Source organism: Episyrphus balteatus, chromosome 1 (assembly GCF_945859705.1).
Source record: "Episyrphus balteatus chromosome 1, idEpiBalt1.1, whole genome shotgun sequence".
NCBI classification, from domain to species: domain Eukaryota; kingdom Metazoa; phylum Arthropoda; class Insecta; order Diptera; family Syrphidae; genus Episyrphus; species Episyrphus balteatus.
Window position 1 is genome coordinate 69,335,571 of NC_079134.1, and position 21,861 is coordinate 69,357,431.

A 21,861-nucleotide genomic window follows, 5' to 3' on the forward strand; every position below is an offset into this window, starting at 1 on the left:
TTTTTTGTTCATAGAAAAATAAATATCCACATAGTTGCTCAGAAGCACAAAAAAGTACGAACTAACAATAGTACCTTCATATACCTAACATGTAACACTATAAATTTTAAATTTATGAAAGAGATAAAAAAACAGTTTTTAAAAAACAAGAATACAAAAAAACTCGTTTATCCTATTCCCATTCCATATACCACGCAACACCAGATACCAGACATTGCGACCGTGAGAGTGAGAGAGATCCATTATTCTCTGTTCTCATTTTCGCGAAAAAAAAATACAACAACACTTTGCATGCGCGATTAGCTTGCCTGGCGGCATACTTTTTTATGGAAAAAACATATGTACAAACTAGAGCCTACTATTGAACGTGTATTAAGGTACACGTGTTACACGTGTATTAAAATTATTCGTGCCGTAGCACGTGTATTTGTAAATACACGTGTATTTATATTTACACGTGTAAATAGCTTTCGAACTTGTAGAATTTGTGGCGATTTCTTAAAAAATGCTTTTTATTGAATAAAAATGTTATTGTTCTGGTTTTTGCGTTTATTGGTTTGATTTACACATTGAAATTGCTCGCAAAATTTAATTGGAAATTCTTATTCAACCCGCAGTTTGGTTATTTTGTCATTATTCACTCCTTTAATTAACTTTTTTGTTTACAGAAACTTTTGATTGTGAATTCGAATGTTTAAGGAAAATGTATGTATGAATAATAGGTACGCACCAAAAAAAAAGTTGGCAAACAGGAAATTAGCAAAAATAATAAAGTTTTTTTTTATTATTAATACGCTTTTATTAGCTTTGTTTGTAACTGACAAAGCAACTAAAAAACTAGCAATATAAATATTGGAAAACAATTTTTACCCGATTCCCATTATCGTATCGATCTGAAACTTTGAACACATATGAGGTTCGGATGGCAACGCAATATTTTGGGGTCAGGAATCAGGGGAGGGGCATTGGGGGTTGAAACACCCCAAATCTATTTTATCCCATTCTAATTATCGCAAAAACTTTTTTAGGTAATTTGCAAGAGAGGGGCTTTGGGAGCTCATACCACCCGAATAAATTTCAAATATTACGAGTATACGACTAGAAAGTAAAAAAAAAATAAAACAGATTTGATTAGGGGTGTTTTCATAAACGTCGGAAATCTGAGCTAGTACAATCGTCTTTCTTCTTTGCTGCATTAATGAACACACCAATTCTGCAGAATGTTTGCAGGCCTGCGTTTGTAAAATTTTCAGCATTCACTGAGTGTTCATAAACGTCAGGAAAAAAAAAATATAAAAATGACCACTGAATGAGTTTTGTTTGGATTAGCAAAAAATTTTTCCTTTTTTAGTTCCCGAAAACATTGTTTTTAATAAAACAGAAAATTTGTAAACCGTGTAATATTAGGGTGGCGCAAAAAAAAAATACATATTTTCTTCTACTTTTATTAGCGGAATAAAAAACAACAGAGTTTCACATTTGAAACAAATTATTGATTGGAAAAAAATATTTTTAGTTAGGGTGTTAAAATTTTTTTTTTTTTTGGGTTCAAAAAAAAAAAAACTAGTTTTAGCGCACAGAAATTTTGTTTGTTTGCTATAGCAATATTTAATTAATTTTGGTTGAATTCCAAGAGTAAGTGTAAAATATACTCAGCCCTATTGTGAGTTTCACGTGGAATGTTTTCCGATCGGAATATTTTTGTTCGCCAGAAATTTGAAAATGAGTTCCATGCGAAGAGAGTTTACATTTCCCGCTTAATTAGTTTCTTGTTCGGCACCAAAATTTTAGTGAGAGAAGAGGCGTCGAATGCCTGACAAATTACATGAAAAAAGTTGAAAATACAAGGAGATTGCCGAACGTGAACAACTTTTCGCCTGGCACTCACAATAGGGGAAAAGTGAAATTCAATTTTCCGGGTTGAATCTTGTTTACGTGAAATTCACAATAAGGCTGACTATGTTGCTGAGTGCCTAGTGCGAAAATGCCTTCTCAACTTTTCATTATACTATTTCATAAACCATGTTTTACAAACTTTCTCTTCAGTGAAAATTATTTTTTTCAATACCTAATTAAAAAAAAAAAAAATTTGAACTACCCTAATGGAAATTTTGTTTTTTCGATAATTTCGTCAAAATAATATCCACGTTGAATTTTTTCGAATTCCACAAGAAACTGTAGAAGATAACAATTTTTAAAGCCACCCTAACACGAAAAAAAATTAAACTCGATCTATCAAAAAACACGATTTAGAAATTTTCTGTATCACTAGAATCTAAATTTTTCGAAAAATGAAAAAAAGAAACATTTTTTTGCACCACCCTAATTAATATGTTTGCTTTTAATTTTTATTACAATATTTACATTTTTTATTAACAATAAAAACATCATCATAACTACTTCGCGAGTTCTGCAGCCATACAATTTTGGCTGCGCAATCTGCCCGCAAACGTCGCGACGATTGACGAAATAAATAACGATTATGAACGATTATAAATTGTCCTATAGTATAGTTTGAACAAAACCCTCTAAGCCTTTTGATCTAAAAATCTGATTTATTTTTTTACTTTCTATTCGAATACTCGTAATATTTGAAAGATGATGAAAATTTATTTGGGTGGTATGAGCTCCCTAAGCCCCTCTCTTACCTACAAAAGTTTTTGCGATAATTAGAATAGGATAAAATAGATTTGGGGTGTTTCAACCCCCAATGCCCCTCCCCTGATTCCGGACCCCAAAATATTGCATTGCCATCCGAACCTCATCTCATATGTGTTCAAAGTTTCAGTTCGATACGATAATGGGAATCAGGGGTTGAATTACGGCACACGATTACGATCATACGTTAACGTTTTGACTATTGCTCTATCTATTTAATCAGTAGAAACAGATAGGGACACATAGCAACCATACGTTAACGAACGTATGCCGTAATTCGACCCCAGGTAAAAATTGTTTTCCAATATTTATATTGCTAGTTTTGTAGTTGCTTTGTCAGTTACAAACAAAGCTCATAAAAGCGTATTAATAATAAAAAACTTTATCATTTTTGCTAATTTCCTGTTTGACAACTTTTTTTTTGGTGCGTACCTATTATTCATACATACATTTTCCTTAAACATTCGAATTCACAATCAAAAGTTTCTGTAAACAAAAAAGTTGATTAAAGGAGTGAATAATGACAAAATAACCAAACTGCGAGTTGAATAAGAATTTCCAATTAAATTTTGCGAGCAATTTCAATGTGTAAATCAAACCAATAAACGCAAAAAGCAGAACAATAACATTTTTATTCAATAAAATGCATTTTTTAAGAAATCGCCACAAATTCTACAAGTTCGAACGCTATTTACACGTGTAAATATAAATAAACGTATAAATATAAATACACGTGTATTTACAAATACACGTGCTACGGCACGAATAATTTAAATACACGTGTAACACGTGTACCTTAATACACGTGCAATAGTAGGCTCTAGTATGTAGATTAGATACTAGGGATGTTGCGGATGTGGATTTTTTCGCGGATGCAGATGCGGATGCGGATTCTTGAAAGTTAACATCTGCAGATGCGGATGCGGATGTTTTAGATCTTATATACAAAAATTAATATGAATGAATTAAAAAAATGATACAGTTATAAATAAATTTTTTTTTATCCGCAAAGAAAGATCTCTATTAATAGCCTGTTTTCATCCCAAATTTTATTATTTCGTAAATTAGGTCAGTTCGAATTCCAAATTCTAAAAATTTCCTATTCATTTGGGCTCTAGTTAAAAGGGGCTATAAAATTAAAACTTGCATTATTTCTGTGTTTTGCCTTAAAAAAAATCAGTCACAGACCATTCGGTGTGACTCTCATTGGTACGCGCCATTCGCTGGCTTCGACCAACTTCTTTCTTGTCTTAACTTCCTTGCATCCGCATGAAAATCCGTATTGATTATTGCGGATGCGGAGGTGGATGCGGATGTCCCAATTCATGGGGAAGTTCCGCATTTGCGGGTGTGGATGCGAATATTCGCAACATCCCTAGTAGATACCTAAGTCCTTCTTTTTTTGCTATACCACCATACCATGGTATAAAAAGAGAAGGTATGATCATTAGAAAAAACTCAGTATCGAGAACTGTCAAAACTTATGGCTACTTAAGGTTTTGACAGCCCAGCCCATTGAAATTGTTGTTGTAAACAAATTTGTCTTGGAAATTGTTGTTGCTTTTGATTTTGCCAAATGCCAAACGTCAAAACCTTATTACCCCATTTTGTAAGATGGCGGCTCTAATGATCGTACCTTGTCTTTTTATACCATGCCACCATACAACACTCGACAGAGCGAGTGCGAGAGATCATGTAGAAACAAAATAGAAGATAATAATGCGAGATATAGAAATAGCGCCAGCGGAATTTGTTTGAACTACAAATTCCAATACATACGCATTCCATGAATTTCTGAGGAAAAAATGAAAAGTAGACTATTTTCAAAAATTTATTGTAAGAAAACTATTATAGCATATCTTGTTTTCTAACTTGATGTTGATAGAAAAAATAACAAAAAATCTAAACATTTTTGTTTCTAAAGGCCCCAGCCCATAGAATCCGTTGCGTCCGTTCCGTCAATCCATCCGTTGAAGTTGAAGTTTGGGACAGAAAGGGGTGACCCATAGAATACGTCGTACGACGGATTGCTTTTTGACAACTCACTTCAAATTCCGAGGTGTGTTCGATATTTTATCGCTGAATGTGCACTAAGGAAGTTCTGATGAAAGAAATTTTTAACTATTATTGTTGTTCTTTTTTTTAATAAAATAAAATGCGCGACTAGATTTCATGTAGGTACTTGCTCTTCAGTTAAAAACAATTTTTAATAACAGATTATCATTTGTAGATATGACTTTGGCATAGTAAAATTGAACTCTACAACAGAATTTGAGTATTTAATTGATATAATTTATAAGATACATCATTAAATGTTACTTTTATTACAATTAATTCACTAATGAATACTGAAATTTCACAACTCATAAAATCGGAGAAGAAAAGAACGCAGTTCATTTAGTTCTGAAATTCCCCGGTGTGCACTCTCAAACAGAAAAATGAACAGATCTATTGTTGACAACCAATGTCAAACCATACGACGGATGAAAAAGTAGAAAGTTGGGCAACTTCTTCCGTCGAAACCGTCCGTCTCCGTCCGATCCGTCGCTTATGGGTCGCTTCCCATAAGAACGTGTGTATTTTATCGAGCTGTCAGTCAAAAACTTCGACGGAACGGACGCAACGGATTCTATGGGCTGGGGCCTTAAGTACAGCTTATTGCTTTTGGGACTACTTAAAAGGCAACTGTAGTGTTACAAAACAATATTTTCAAACAAAATATAGCTTTACTCCATAGTCAATAAATTAAGCTTTTAAATAATAAAAATCAAAATTATACTTTGCAAAACATAGAAATTAAACAAATTAAAAAAAAAGTTAAGAAAAAATGACTTTTTAACATTTTTTTGTTGTTTAAGACCTTAAAACTTAATATATATTTCTTAAACTAATCAATGTGTTAGTATTTGAGTAGAGATACTTATTTCTTTTTATTTTGTTGAATATTATTAATAATTGCAGAAGTTATTCATGTTCAAACATTGTAAGATAAGGAAAAATAGCTTCAGTTTCGATTAATTTTTTTCTATGAAGAATAAATTTTTAGTTTTTCAAAATAGCTTTTCTTCGTAGTTTGATTCAATCTCAATCCAAAATAGAAATAAAAAAAAAAATTTAGTCTAACTAAGAAACAAACCGATATCTTTCAGGTCGTTGTAAAATAACGAAAATTTTATCATGTTTTGTTCTCTCTTAATTACATGTGCAAAAATTTGGAAATTGTGGAATAAAGATATTTAGCCTTGTTTATTTATCTAAATAATAAAACCGATTTGTAAACGATAACCCGATTTTTACGTGGTCCACTCAGCCTTAAGTTAATTGTTTACTATAGGAAATCTCATTATTAAAAAAAAATTAAAAATATTGAACAAAAGATAAAAGTTTTGAAAAACATCTAACAAAAAACGGATTTGTCCCCACATGAGGGTAAGACCGCCCTATGAAAATTTGTTGTTAGAAAGAGGTTGGCGTCGAAATTCTGTATGTGCCAAAATTCGGATTCCAAAATTCTGTTTTCCAAAATTCTGTACTTTAAAATGCTGTAAATTCAAAATTCTGTATTTTAAAATTCTGTAAATTCTAAAATTCTGTAAATACAAAACTCTAGAATTCAAAATTCTGTATTCCAAAATTCTATAAATGATAAAAGAAAAAGTGCGCACTTTTTTTCATTATCAAAACAATTTTTCTTTTATCATTTATAGAATTTTGGAGTACAGATTTTTGGTATTTTGAAGACAATGTTGAAGTAAAGTACCTTCCCAAATAATTTGCATTTGTTTTTTGTTATTTTTTATTTGTTTTTGTGTTTTTTTTGCAAGGTTGAAACAAAACTTAAATATTTATGTAGAACATAATCTCTTATTCTCTAATTTTTCCTCTGCGTAAACTGTCACATGAGGTATTATGTATAACATAAATCCTTAAGTTTCGTTTAACCAAACGGCTCTTATACACAAATTGTTTAACAGGAAAGACAAAAAGGTACAGGTTTGGAATATACAGAATTCCAAAAAGGAGAATAATGGATTTCCAGAATTTTGAAATAAAGAATAATAGAAAAACAGAATAATGGAATACAGAATTATGTTCATACTTCATATAGAATTTTTTTTATTGAAATACAGAATTTTGATCATACAGAATTTAGGAATACAGAATAACGACCCGAGAGACCATTTCTTTTGTTTTTCTATTTTTTTCAGTCTATTTGCAATAATAACGCATTCATGCTATATTTTCATTAGTTCTCACTCCAGGACAAGCTTTGTGGTAGCATTTTGCACTTAAATCAAAAATATTTTGGATTGGATCTAGAAAACAGTCGCAAGTAGAAGGTACAAATACAGTCTGCAAAGTCCTCTTTTTCAGAGTCATCACTTATAGAACTATTTGGTGCCTGTCACTTAGCTTTTTGGAAGATTTAACGGTGAACTTTTTTTTCCCTTTTTTAAGCTACCAGAGCTTCTAATTACGTTTCTTGTCCCAGTCATATCATATCTGATGTTCTGGATTATTTTTTTTTATTTATCTTTATGACTCCTTCTTTCACAGAAAATGCTTTTAAATCTTCACTTTCTATTATAAAAAAATGAAAAGTTAAAAATTTTAATTTCTTCAGTGTTAAAAATACAACTGACTTTCACATGAACGATAACAATTTGGTGAAAAATCACAATTTTTACCGTAACTCTTCGGCGTCTCAACTAAACTTACTAATCCCTACAGACGTGATCGATCATACCAAAAGCTACCTATTTTATATTGCAAGTGTTGCCAATTTTACTTTTTTTCATACAACACAGTACAAAAACGGTCTTGCCCCCCAAGCGTTCTTGCCCCCACTTTCCCTATATGTATAAAAAAATTTCTGCAACCAGCTCATCTTTTACTCGTAAAAGTAAATAACTTTTATTTTGCACTTTGAGTGCAGTAGATCTCTTAGCCCTTAGTGAACAATTTATTTATTTATTATTTTATACGTTTATACGTTCAAAATCTAATAACCAAAATTCGTATGTCGTACTTTTGTTAAAATTGTTTATATAACTTTTTTAATTTGGAAATGAGAGTAATTTTTTGGTAAAATGGATTTTTCGCTTAATTCGGGTCTATTCCTATGCTAAGGGCCTCTGGTTTTAAATAGTTTAAAGATTTAATGACAAATACAAATTGTTCATTCTCTTTTGTGCTTGTTCTTTTGACTTGGAAAACATTTATGTCTTATTTTTTAAATTTGTTAAATTTTGCTTTGACAACATCTCACTGATAAATCAGACGAATCGTTTTACCTTTGATCATCGATATTTCTGCAACCAATTGCTTTGCTTTTGTATTATTATATTTATGGATCACATATTTGATTTGCCAATATTTCACTGTAGATGAGATAAAAGATATACAGTAGAATCCTAAAATCGCTTAAGAGCACTGATATCACTTTTCACTTTTTTGTTTATCTTTTCTCCAGTGCAGGTTGACCAATGAGAATGAAATGGAAAAGTCCAATTAAATTGGCTACAAATTTGTCTGCGCAGACTTTTTTATGGGTTTCTATATTTCTAATATTAGATGTGTTTTTTATTGCCACCGAGCTTAATTGGACAAAAAAAAACGCATCGGGGCTTAACTGGAAATATCGGCAGCACTACATATTGAATGTTCTGAAATCAGCAGACAAAAAATATTTAGAGTTGTGATATTTTTCGCTTTCGGGTTTTTTTTTTTGTATTTTTCTTGTATGCACTTCAAAGAGATACAAAAATGTATGCAAAACTATTTAAATACTTACATCTTGTCATTCCAAATGTCAGTTTTCACGTTTGTTAACCAATTCTAAACAATTTATGAAAAAATTAGCTGGTTGCACAGATTTAAAACTCTTCAAAAAGTAAAGCCCAGAGAAATCTCCTGGCTAATCAACTACGCCCAAGGGGCTAAGGTGTTGTTGTGTTTAACATGTAAATTTCTTAGCCCCGACTGCGTTTTTTTGTTGTCCAGTTAAGCCCAGTGGTAATAAAAAACACACCTATTGTCAAAGTTGGTGAAATAGCGAATAGCTTAAAAATTAACTAGGCAGAAAAATATTTTTTTTTTTGTAAAATACAATACTAAAACTCATGAGGGGTATTCACGATCCGATGCAACTGGTCTAGTATCATTGCAAAAGTGCAAAAGTGTAAAATCTTACAACACTACAACAACAAAATATATGGATTGAAATTTTACAATGGTCTTGCACTTTTGCTATACCCTAACCCCATTGCAAAACGAAATACAATGGAGTAAAATTATTTTTGATAGATGGCAGCTCACCGTCGCGTCGCCAAACAGTTTTTTTTTTAATTCTGTTTATAATGGTTGTCGCTACTCATGTCCCGTAATTTAGTTTTTTTTTTCTGTAAAATAATTAGTGAAAATTAATTAACCCGAACAAAACAAAGAATTAAATTATAAAAAATGGAAAAAAGAAGAAGCCAAGGTGGAGTAAAAAAAACATCATTCATGCTCCAATATTTACTATAGATAAGTAGAGGGGCGTTCACGATCTATTGTAAAAAAATAAAATTTTACATTTTTACTAGGCCTGTTGCACCAGATCGTGAATACCCCTATGGAAATCTAAATGGAACTTCTTGTCAAGATTTGAAAGCGATCGGGTAAGAACTTTTCGAGATTTGCTATTAAATGCAAATGAACATGAAACACGTTCACTTAAACTTTAAATTAATAGAAGATATTGAGAAACTTAAACGGATTTCAAAAACTTAGTTTCTGTAACAAAAACCTTGCTGACCAGTATCATTAGATATTTTGATCTTTTACGTATAAATTCAAATGGGTTGTTTTTTACACTCCAATGTATAGAGTACTGTAGAAAATTTTTTATTAAAAATATATATCAAAAGTTTTTTTTTGGCGTACTACGGCGTACTGCTTTTTTAAATTCTACAGTATTGCAAATTTCAAAGGTGAAACGGCAGCCCTGACCCCCAATTTGATGAACATGACAGATACAAATTTTAAATTTAATAAAACACGGGTTTTAAATTAATTTTCGTGTGAATTTATTAGCTAAGTTGTTGCTGAAGCCTCTTACCCAGATCGAGCTTAATTTTGGCCGAGCTAAGATTTCCATACAAGTTATCGATAAAATTTGTATGGGATCCATTTTAGCTCGGCTGAAATTTTTCGATAATTTCTATGTGAGCTAAAATTTATCTCGAACTGCGTACCAGGCTTGACTGTTTAAAGACTCTTGTTAAATGGATTTTTTCTATTCAAAAAAATAACTTAACAGTTTTCATATGCTTTCTATTACAAAAACAAACGGAGTATAATCAAAGTGTACAGTTCGACGTTTGAGCAATTCCTCCCTTCAAGCAAGAAAACGGAGTTCAGAAAAGACACTCCGACCTCCGACCGAAAAAAGCGGGGTTGCACTCACACACTTGCAACTTTTTGTGTATGAACACAAAGTCGAAGAAGAAATCGTGGTGAAAAAACCAATCCATATAAAATCGACTCCGCGGTTATAATAATTTCCATACTAATTTGAGCCGCCTTCGGACCCGTTTCTGAGCCGAAGTCGGACTCAGCTCCGCCTGAGGCGTTCATACAGTTACCTGGACCGCTAACGCATAGGCGCATACCCTTTCGGTGTGGTCAAGCCTTAGCCCTGTAGTAATAAAAACACACACAATAATATTTGTGAACTTACCAATTTCTCTTGGACGAGAGTATTTTTGTATACTTTTTGTATACTTAACACTTTAAATCTAACCATAAATGCAAACAATTTTGCATTTATTATTACGTTTCAAAATCAGGGGCTAAATTGTCACATCCGTTCACGAAACTTCAAGTGTACGAGAGACTATTACGTGATACGTTAAACGAGCACAGCGATTGGGATGACGGAATACGTTAGAAAACAGAACGTAATTTTTGATATCTGCATAAGTTATATAGTTGTGTGACAAATTTGACCTCGTCTACTCCTATGTGAGGATGGCCGAGCGGTCTAAGGTGCCTGACTCGAGGAGCAATGTTGCTTCATAATTAATGGGAGCGTAAATGGCGTGGGTTCGAGTCCCACTTTTGGCAAGAATTTTTTTTATTTTATACATTTTAAGAGTTTTATTCATTTTTTTGCTAATCACGTTGTTTTAGTTTCAACCCCTTATGGATGAATTATGAATTCGGTTAAGCCAGACTGTTCCCAATGATAACAAATCATTTTGAAACAACTAAACCTGAAGCATCGGGCTATTGAACCAATATTATTCTTCCAAAAAAAGTTAGAAGGTTTCATTTCTACATACAACGAAAGCATCCTTGAATACACACGAAGCCATATATGAACAGCCGGGTTTTGTGGGGAATGCATACGAAGCCACACATGGCAAGTTTCAAAAAGCTTTCAAAAAGCAAGTAAAAAAGCACCAACACAAAACTCTTTACAATTACCTGTTCTTGAATATTCATTCAATATCACCTCCTTCCACCATCAGTGAAAGGAGGGAAATCTACATTAACGATGCACTCACTAAGTTTACTCATGCATTGTTGATGAAAGCGAAGACGGTTAAGAAGGAGAAATCATATAAATTTGTATGGATTAAAAAATAATACAATTTATATGAAAAAGATTGAAGGTAGTGATCCCATTCCAATAAGGTCTTTTGAAGACCTTGATAATATTTTGTAACACTTTATATAATGAATCCAACTTTTGAATTAAATAATGATGATGTTCCTACCTTTAATCTTATAATTTCTAATAATAATTGTGAACAAGTCTTTACTTCTAATTCGTATTGCTCAAACAAATTTCTTTTAATTCTCTAGAATATTAGAAGTTTGCGTGAGAATTTCACCTGCCTTGTTTCCCACTTGACTTTTTGTGTGTTTCTGAGTTTTGGATATATGAGTTTGAGAAAAATGATTACTCTTTGCCAGATTATAACTCTTTTGCTAAAACGAATCATGACTACTGTGCTGGAAGTGTAGGTTGTTTTGTTAAGTCAGCTATTACATGAAGCCTCAAGAGGCGCGCCTCTTTTCAAAACTAATGAGTGCAAAAGAGAAAGAAGATAAAACAAAAAATTATCCGACCGGAGAGTCGTGGGCAAAAATTCTGAGACTCTTTTTTGACGTTTCTTTTTCCACTCTTTCTTTTTTCAACATTCCCTTTCATTTCTTTTTGCTTCTTGGTGGAATACAACAACAACAATACTTAAATCAAAAGAAAAATGTCAAATTTGAGTCTTTGACTCAAGAGGCATCGTGTAATAGTACGCGCCTCACAGAATGATTATCAAAAGAAAATTCGAAAAAAGAGTCGCGCCTCTTGAGGCTTCATGTAATAGCTGACTAAGGAAAATTATGAATGTGTGTATACTGAGATAGATTTTTTGAGCGCCGACATATTAAAGCTTACTTTTAAAGTAGATAAGAGAGATTTTGTTGTTCTTTGTATTTACAGATTGCATACATTTAGTTTCTCGGCGTTTATGGATGAGTTTTCAAACCTCTTGTATAATGAAAAACAAAAAATTTATTAATTTTGAGAGATTTAAACATAGATTTTTTGGAAGATTCTGATGCTGTTTCTGCATATTTGTCAATTGAAAAATGCTAGTTTAATTTAGGTATAACTGACCACGTCATGACGGGTGTTTTGATGAGTTCCCCCCAGTAATTTTAAAGACCTAACTCCTGTTACAATTTTTGATGTAACGAAAATCGATTTTTTTAAATTGAAAAGAAAACTTTTGTTTGAAGAGTGGCAGTCGGTTTACTTGGAGAATAATATCTCCAAGGCTTTTGATATTTTTTTCTGATATTAAAAAAAAAAAATACATTGTCCAATGCAGTAATGTTGTCAAACACAGAAGTAAACGGAAACAAATCAAACCATGGGTCAACAACTATATTTTGAATAAAATTAATCTAAAAATCAAACTAACCGGTGCTTAACCGGTTACTTACTACCGATTTCAGAAGATATAAGTTGCTGATCCTCGGATTAAATGTTTGTATAACTGGTCCTTAGTTGATGTTTTGGCTTTTTATTTAACCAGAGCATCTTCTCAGGAATTTTTTCGGATGCTTTGAAGATTGCCGATATTGTTCTTATTTAAAAAAAAGTATCAGCGAAGGAAGTAAGCAATTATAGACCGATTTCAATTCTACCTTCAATAAGTAATTTTTTTGAAAAATGTATTAAAATAAGACTTATACATTTCTTAAATCGAAACAACTTTTTTAGCTCCCTTCAATTTGGATTTCAGAAAGAGAAATCTACGGAAGACGTAGATAAAAAAAGTTTACAGCTGGTTTCTTTGTCGATATCACTAAAGCTTTTGACATGGTAAACCATGAAATTATGTTATCTAAACTGGAAAATGTTGGTATAAGGAGCTTAATGAGTGATTGGTTTAGATCTTACCTCGAAAATAAAGCACGAGTTAAATTTAACAATACTAGAAGTGACTTTAAATTTCTAAATAGGAGTGCCACAAGGCACCGTGCTTGGTCCAATATTGTTCTTAATTTACATAAACTCGTTATTTAATTTACCATTTAAGTCGAAAATTACCGCTTTTGCGGATGATGTTGGTTGTGCCTATGGTGTTGATAGTCCCCTTGATCTTTTTGCAGAAGTTTATTGGGATTTGAATCATTTTAGGTCATGGTTTGCTGAGCATAAATTAGTCATAATCTTTAAGGCCAAAATTATGTTTCTCAGCCTTTCTTCTCAGATTTTCTTTGAACCGGAAATTTTTTTCCATGAGCCAGAGTGCAACAAATTAAAACTTCTAAGTTGCCATTGTACTTCAGATTCAAGTTCGCTCACTTACTTTGACCACTTTATTTGTAGTGATAAATGTTTCCTAATTGAGAAAGTGGATGTTTTTCAATATCTGGGACTCTTAATTGATTTTAAGATGACTTTTAGTAACCAAACTGAGAATTTAAAAAAGTATTTTCGTTCAACACTTCGACACTTCTTCTCTCTTCAAAAAATTTGCTGATCTGATCTTCTTATTAAAATTGATTAATAAACTTCATATTATGTTAAGGTCACTTATATTTACGGTGACCATATTTTTAAATTCCAAATAATGAACTAAAACAAAAAGTTAACCCAGTTTCTAACTATTTTTTTTTTTATTTCAAAAAGTTACTCAAATACAATTTTTTACCGAAAATCCAAGTCAAATTCCACATTTTTTAAAATATTGAAATTTTTGTTTGAAACTTCCCGTCCATTTATCTGTTGTTGTCTTCTGACTTTTTCCCATAGCGCAATTTTCAAAAAAAAAAAAAAAAAAAAAAAACAATTTTGAGTGCTCCAATATTCGTCAAAAGCCTCTCTATTTCATAATGTAGATTACAATACGATTTTTGCACATTCAGAAAACTGGGACACGTTCGCAATCTTTGCATTATCATTTTGTTCCAAATAAAATTGTTTTTTGTTTCAACAAAATTATAAATACTGAACAAAAAATGATAAGCCTTTGAAATAATGAACATTTTTATGTTTTTTAACACAAAGTAATTCATAATGAACAGAACATTATTATAATTTTATAATGAACGGATGGTCACCTTACTTATATTACCAAATCTTTTTAAGAAACATTTAGGTAAATAGTTGGTTGTTTGATTTTGATTTCGGTGAATTGGAGGAATTCTGTTTTCATAAACTTAGTTTTCTTTAAGTTCTGGTGATTTTTTGGAAATGAGTTTTGTATCTATTGAATTTTGTATATTATAATACTCTGGCACTTGGCTAATAATATTAAATTGTTATATTTTGAATTATTCTTTCGTAATTATCTAAATTTATACTTGAAAGTTAAAAAATAAGGGTCACCCCACCCAAATTATATTTTGATAATATTGTTTAAATTTGAAGTGGCATTTAATACTGTTTTATATTCTAATATAAAATGCCATTACTATATTTCTTAATTATTATATTTTTGTAAACTTATTGAAGTTGCTGTAAATATATACAGCCTTATTTATTAGATTTCACTAAACAGCTTTAAACGGCTACATAGTTATACTATGCATAAAGTTTTATGTAGCCTTTATGCAACGTTACATAAATTTCTAGTTATAAAACATTTTTTTAGCCATTATAGTTATACTAGGTTTGTGTTCAAATAAGTACTAAAAATCGAAAATCTGTCAATAAAATAACTCCATCTGATTTGAAAATAAGAAAGTTCTTGATGTCATAAACCTAAAGAAGAAAATCTAGGTTAGGTTAGGTAGAAATGGCTGTCAGGAAAACGACTGACACACTTAGACCATTCATTGGTCCGTTGTGATACCATGATTTTGTAAGGAAATTCCTCACTAATTAAACCAGTTGGAGCTTTTAATGAAGCGGTGAAGGTTGAAGATGTCAGTATTGATTAGTTCACTAGTATCTTCTAAGAAATAATTTTCCATGTATTTTTTACGTCTACTGGAAAGGGCAGGACATGAGCAGAGAAGATGTTGGATTGTTTCTTCTTCTTCCTCATCGAGGCAACTTCTACAGAAGTCGTTAGAGAGTACGCCAAGTCTTATGGCGTGTCTACCTATGAGACAGTGTCCTGTTAAGACACCTATTACAGAGCTGATGTGCAATCTGCTTAGAGACAATACATTTTTTGAACGTTTTGGATCTAGCTTAGGCCAGATCTGCTTGGTCGTTTGGCAAGTTATAATGTTTGACCATCGTATGTTTGTTGCCTCTATAGCTTCTTGCTTCAGCATGAGTTTGCACGTTGCGATTGGTATACCAATATTTGCCTTGATGGGTAAAATTGGTATTAGAGTTCCTTTTCTGGCGAGTTCGTCTGCTTCGCAGTTTCCCAGAATATCTCTGTGACCCGGCACCCAAAAGAGGTGAATGTTAAACTGTCCTGACATCTCCATGAGAGATGATCGACAGTCGCGAGCCGTTACGGAGTTTGTGGAAACCGAAGCTAACGATTTAAGGGCGGCCTGGCTATCAGAGAAGATGCGGATATCCGATGTAGATATCACGTTTTCTTTGAGCCAAGTCAATACTTCTTTAATCGCCATTATTTCCGCTTGGAACACGCTGCAGTGATTAGGGAGACGGAAGGAGAGACTGACATTAAGTCTATCTGAGTAAACCCCGCCACCCACTCCGTCATTGGTTTTAGAACCATCTGTGTAGAAATGAATTGAATCATCTCTTAGAAACTCGGCATTGTCCCATTCTGATCTATTTGGGATGGTGACTTCATAATTATTGCCGAAAACCAATTGTGGGGTGATGTAGTCGGAGTGAAAAGAAAAAGAAAATCTAAAAAAAAGCACATTTCATTTGTTCTTCTTGCTAACAAATTGTTCACCATATTCTGACTTTGACAGAATACTCGATCATATTTTTTCGTTAGCATTTTCGCTGTCGACTTTGGAGACTAGAAAATTTTTCGTTTCGCGTCAGCAGCGTACTAGGCTTAAATCAGTGGTCTGCAATGGAGGTTGTTGCTGGTGCTTTGAACTCTTTTGGTGAAATTTTATTTTGTAAATATATGCCCTGGCACGAGTACGATAACTTAGGCGACAAGAGTTGATAACGGTATTTTGTAGAGGAGTTCAATACAATCATTTTTTACCATGGGAGGGGGGGTCTATCTGCCCCCGTTTAGGCGAGAGGAGCAATTTTGTAAAATATCAAGTAAAATACAAAAAAAATTATTAAAAAACAACGGCAACACTTACAGTTATGAATGATACCTTTTTAATTGTACACTTAATTCTAGTTTTTAAATCAAATTATTTCAATTAATTTTTCTCGAAATAATCAACTTCAAACTCAAAATTTTGGAAAAAAACGTTAAAAAAAAACACATTACACTATTTTTACCAAGGCTGTGAACTTTAATATGAAATAAATCAATTAAATAAACCGCCTCAATCAATTTGTTATCAAATACTGAAAACCATATGTTTCTATGTCTCATATTTTCCGAAAAAATTGAAAATAAGAAAATTACCTTTTTATCAGATTTTCATTTTCTTGACTATTTTCGCCAATATTTGCAGCTTTTTAACTTACTTAAAAGTATAATGCTTCTCTTAGGTCATTTGAAATTGGTTCTAAGAATCCTAAGAATGGTAAATAAAAATGGTAAAGATATGAAGTTCAAGGCGTATCAAAGTGAGATGGGGAAAGGGGGCATGCTGCCCCCCTGCAACCCCCCTGCTTGGGCACACTATACGATTTGGGGTTGGGTCAAGGTTGAGTATGTACAAAATTTCTTTTGGATTCGAGGAAACTTTTAAATTTTGAAAGAAAACGAATTCTTAAAAAAAAATAAAAATGGTATAGGTGTGAGGTTCAAGGCGTATCAAAGTGAGATTCTAAAGGGGCATGCTGCCCCCCTGCAACCCCCTTGCTTGGGCACACTATAGGATTTGGGGTGGGGTCAAGGTTGAGTATGTACAAAGTTTCTTGTAGATTCGAAGAAACTTTTAAATTTTGATAGAAAACGAATTCTTAAAAATAAATAAAAATGGTATAGGTATGAAGTTCAAGGCGTATCCCTGCTTGGACACACTATAGGATTTGGGGTGGGGTCAAGGTTGGGTATGTACAAACTTTCTTTTCAATTCGACAAAACTTTTAAATTCTGAAGAAAATTTGCCTACACCCAAACTCGCACCTATCCCAAATCCTATAAAAGTTAGCTCAGGTAGGGAGGTTGCAAGGGGGCATACTGCTTCCATGCATTATGTTTATGTAAACACGAAAACAGCTAAAAATACAAATCTCATAAAAAGGTAGTTTCTTAATAAATTAAAGAAGTTCGGCCAACAAGACTGTTAATAAATTAATAAAAAAGTCAATAAAACGCCTTATAGTCTTGTTTGATTTTTAGTAGTAGTTTTTTAATTTTCAATTTTCTCAAAAACTAAAATGCATAGAAGCATATGGTTTTCAGAATTTGATAAAAAATTAATTGAGGCAATTTATTTCATCGATTAATTTCATATTAAAATTCACAGTCTTGGTAAAAATAGTATTTAATGTGTTTTTTTTTTAACTTTTTTTCCCAAATTTTGAGTTTGAATTTGATTATTTCGAGAAAAATTAATTGAAATAATTTGATATAAAAACTAGAATTAAGTGTACAATTCTGGCTTTCATAACTGTAAGTGTTGCCGTTGTTTTTTAATAATTTTTTTGTATTTACGTGATATTTAGAAAATTTTTGAACTCCTCTACAAAATACCGTTTTCAATTCTTGTCGCCTAAGTTATCGTAGTCACCCCTATGCCCTAATCAGGGCCGGATTTAAGGCTATGAGGGCCCTGGGGCGGAAAAAAAGTGGGGCCCCTTCACATCTAACTTATTTTTTGCAAAATAAAATTAAGATTATTTTTGGACAAGTTTTAAATTAATTGGATTGGGAAAAGAAGAAAACTACCGTTAAATGGTATGACTTTGTGGCTCAAAGGTGGCTTTGTGCCAGTCCTGTTTTTTACCTTCAATTTCACTTTACCAATAATTTTACTTTAACATGGAATTTCTTTAAATGTGGAAATGAGCTGGAATGTTTTTCCAATTATGCCATGTGCTTGTTTTCCCTATATTCTTTGTATGGGTTTTTAAAATAATCTCCCATAAAAACTCATATTTTCAAATAACAAACTTCAAATATAATTATTTTTTTCATTTTGTTGATATATTCTGGTTTTCATACTCATTTACGGGCGTAAAATTAATTTTAAATGAAAATCAAATGAAAAATGTGTGCAAATGTCTGTTCACATTTTTAGTGGATTTTAGCTGTAAAGTGCTTTGATTTTAAAGGAGCCTTAAATCGCCAAGTTCAAAATTAAAAGAGCCAAAATCCGATATATCGAAAATCAAAATTTTAAGGAGCGAGTTAAAAGGAGCCTGTTTGGTGATAAATAGCCGGCTCTGGCAACTGGCAAAACTGAGGGAGACAAGGTTCTTCGTAAAATTAAACTCTTTAAATTAAAATTGTATCGACTCAGGAAGAAACTTGTTGCAAAAAAAAAGTATATCAGCGGCTTAGAAAGAACATAGTAGTAAAAAAATACTTTTCTCTTTACTCCTATATGTATTTATTTTTAGTTTAAATAAAATTGATTTTATGCTCTTGAAAGCTTTGGATATTATTTGCTTTACCTTGCTTATCCTTAGGTGAGATTAATTACAAATCCTATTTTGACTGGGAATTTCTTAAGATAGTTTTTTGAATTGCTAAACTTTCAGAATAAACTGTCATACCAAGTTTTTTTTGTGGTCAAATTCACTAAAGATGTTGTTTTTGCCTTTTGAAGATCGAATTTTAAATTTTTGCTCATACACGGAGAAAATAGACCACACAAAATTAAGCGGATCCCACCTTAAATTAAGCGGATTTCTGCATAGTGTTTTGCTAAGATGACTTCCACCATAAATTAAGGCGACAAATCACATTAATTTCTTGATTGCGCAAATTAAAAAAAAGAACTGGGACAGAACCTACAACCGTTGGGTCACTGGGCGAGTGCCTTACCATCGCGGAATATTCCGAATAATCTTTTTGATTGTTTCTTTATCCACTCCGGAATATTTGGATTGCATTCTTTTTCTTCCAAATCAGACCTGGAATATATGGAATATTCTTTCACACACAAGCAATTGTGTGTAGGTAGTAGTGAGGAGCTGTCAGTTTTTCAACGAAAACAAAATTAAATTGATCTTTGAAGCAATTCTTGCACATAAATAAATAAAAATTGTGGGAAAAAATAATTTATTAATACAAAAATGTTGATTCTTATTGTTTTTATTTCTCCATCTTATTCATAAAAATAAAAATATAAGAAATAAAAAATTTAATTAAAAAATGTGGTTGAACAGCTGATTGACATTCTTTTTAAGCTATTTCTGTTTCTTTATTTTTGTGTTGTGGATATTCTGGATAAAGTATTTTGTCTCGCCGGTCTATTCTATTCCTTATCCGAAAAAAATAAAGAAACACACTCACAATAAATAATTTATTTCTTTCCTTTTGTTCCATTTTTCCTGTTTTACCGACACATGGACAATAAAAAAAATGATTTTGTGTGTATATAATTTGTGGATGTGATGTGTTGTTGCATGCGTGTAGCGTTTTATTATTTTTTCTCGATTTTGTCTATCAGGTTCCCTTTTTTCTTTCACAGCCAACCTTTGCTACATTTTTTTAGTGAGATTCTTAAAGGATAGAGGTGGATGTGACCTGTGAGAGCCATCGCCAACAAGCGTAATAAGTCTCGCTTGGGAGACAAATAAAATAATAGCTGAGAATTGCCCGGTCTTTGTTTGTTTGTTTTAAAATTAGATAGGCGTTTTGGTTGGCTATTAATTAAACGAAATAAACTAAAATGAGAACATTTTTTGCACCAAAAAGCTATTTCATCTATCTTCTTTTAAGCTTCATGTAATAAGTTTATTTTATGATTTATTTTGGTGATGCGCCGCCAACTAAGCCAACTGAGCCGAATCGCCACGGCTACGTTGTACATAAAAAATTATAAAATAAAATTTGTAATAACGAAAGGTGCTGCACTCATGTTTGAAGGATGTTTTTGATAAGATATCCTGTTTGAAAAAAAAAAATATATATATATGTAAGTGTTAAGATAACCTATCGGTTACTTTATTCGTTCATTAATTTTCAAAAGCAGTCTAATTTCAAAACCATAAAAACCCGTATTATCAGAAGAAGAAAAGAATTTAATCCTCGAAAAAGATGTGACTATTTAAATGTTACACAATATTTCTTTATACTTCCGCAGTTTTTTTTCTAGCGCCACATATTTTCAATTCATTCCCACTGTAGTTATTTTAACAAAAATATTTTGAATAGTTTTTTTTTTATTGATCAATAAAAGCTTAAGAACTCTCTCTCTTTTTTTTCTAAAATATAGGTATTTTGATGTAGAGTGTATTTTATGTTCACGTATAAATGAATATTATGTAAATATAACAATGTTGGTTCACATTTTATACTTAGATATAATATTTATATATAGGTATATATAGATAAATATATATATTTATATATATATATAAATATATATATTTATATATATATATATAAATATATATATTTATATATATATATAAATATATATATTTAAATATATATATTTATATACATATAAATATATATATTTATATACATATAAATATATATATTTATATAAAATATATATTATATATATATACAAAACATTAAAACCTTCCCAATAAATTATTTATACAGTAAAATACAATTATAGCACAACTTTTTCAAGAGAAATTTGCCAACAATGATCTAGCTAGGCACCTGGGAAACCTTTCTCATTTGTGCCTTTTACCCCGCGATTGGTTCCCTTTACTTATACATTTTTGTATATTAATAGTTAATAGTTTTAGATAAGGTAAAACAAAAGATATATGAATTTTTCATTCTAAAGATCATGCCGAAGAGAATATTGAACTATTTTTCCGGAAAATTTAATTTAATTTGTATTAAAAATAGAGTCTATTTATATATATATTTTTATATATATTTTTATATATATATTTTTATAAGAAAAATATATAAAAAAATTGTTTTTATACTTATATATATACTCATATAAAATAAAAACTTATTTTCAGATTAGAGCGTAGGTCAGAGCATGTAGTTTTATTTTTTTTTTTTTTTTTGGGGGGGGGGGGGGGGAAGTACAGATTTAAAATTTACATATGCATATTTAAATCCTTTTTCGAATAGTTTTGATTTTTGCGACATAAGTGGTAGATGTCGTTTTGAGATTGCCAAATTTTGAACTAAATTAGCCAAGTTGTACGTATAGCCAACAAGCAAAAGTATGAATATTTCTTTTTTCACTATTTTAAGAAGATACACATTATCACTATGATTTTTCGTAGTTGAAAGTTGTATTATTCACACTTTTATTGATTATTTTAAAATTTTGCTGTCTTTGAGATTTTCTTTATTTTTTTTTATATTTTTTAACTTACAATCTTTTGAAATATGCCTTCTTTACGGAACGAGAATTAACTAAGTTATATAAGCACCGATGAAGAAAACCTAGGGGAAAGTTCGCGCTATTGAACCGATTGATGGCAACTGAAGACAGCGAGAAAAAATGCTCTTGGAGAGTACC

At 31.4% G+C, this 21,861-nt stretch overlaps 1 protein-coding gene across 3 annotated transcripts in view; it reads right to left on the reverse strand.

Moving 5' to 3' along the window:
- LOC129907646 (calcium-transporting ATPase sarcoplasmic/endoplasmic reticulum type) overlaps window positions 1–21,861 on the reverse strand; it is a 146,549-nt gene extending 124,688 nt beyond the window's left edge. For all 3 annotated transcript variants that reach the window (XM_055983940.1, XM_055983939.1, XM_055983937.1), the window contains exon 1: window positions 21,716–21,861. The gene's annotated coding sequence lies outside the window, so the exon portion shown is untranslated. The remainder of the gene's footprint in view (window positions 1–21,715) is intronic.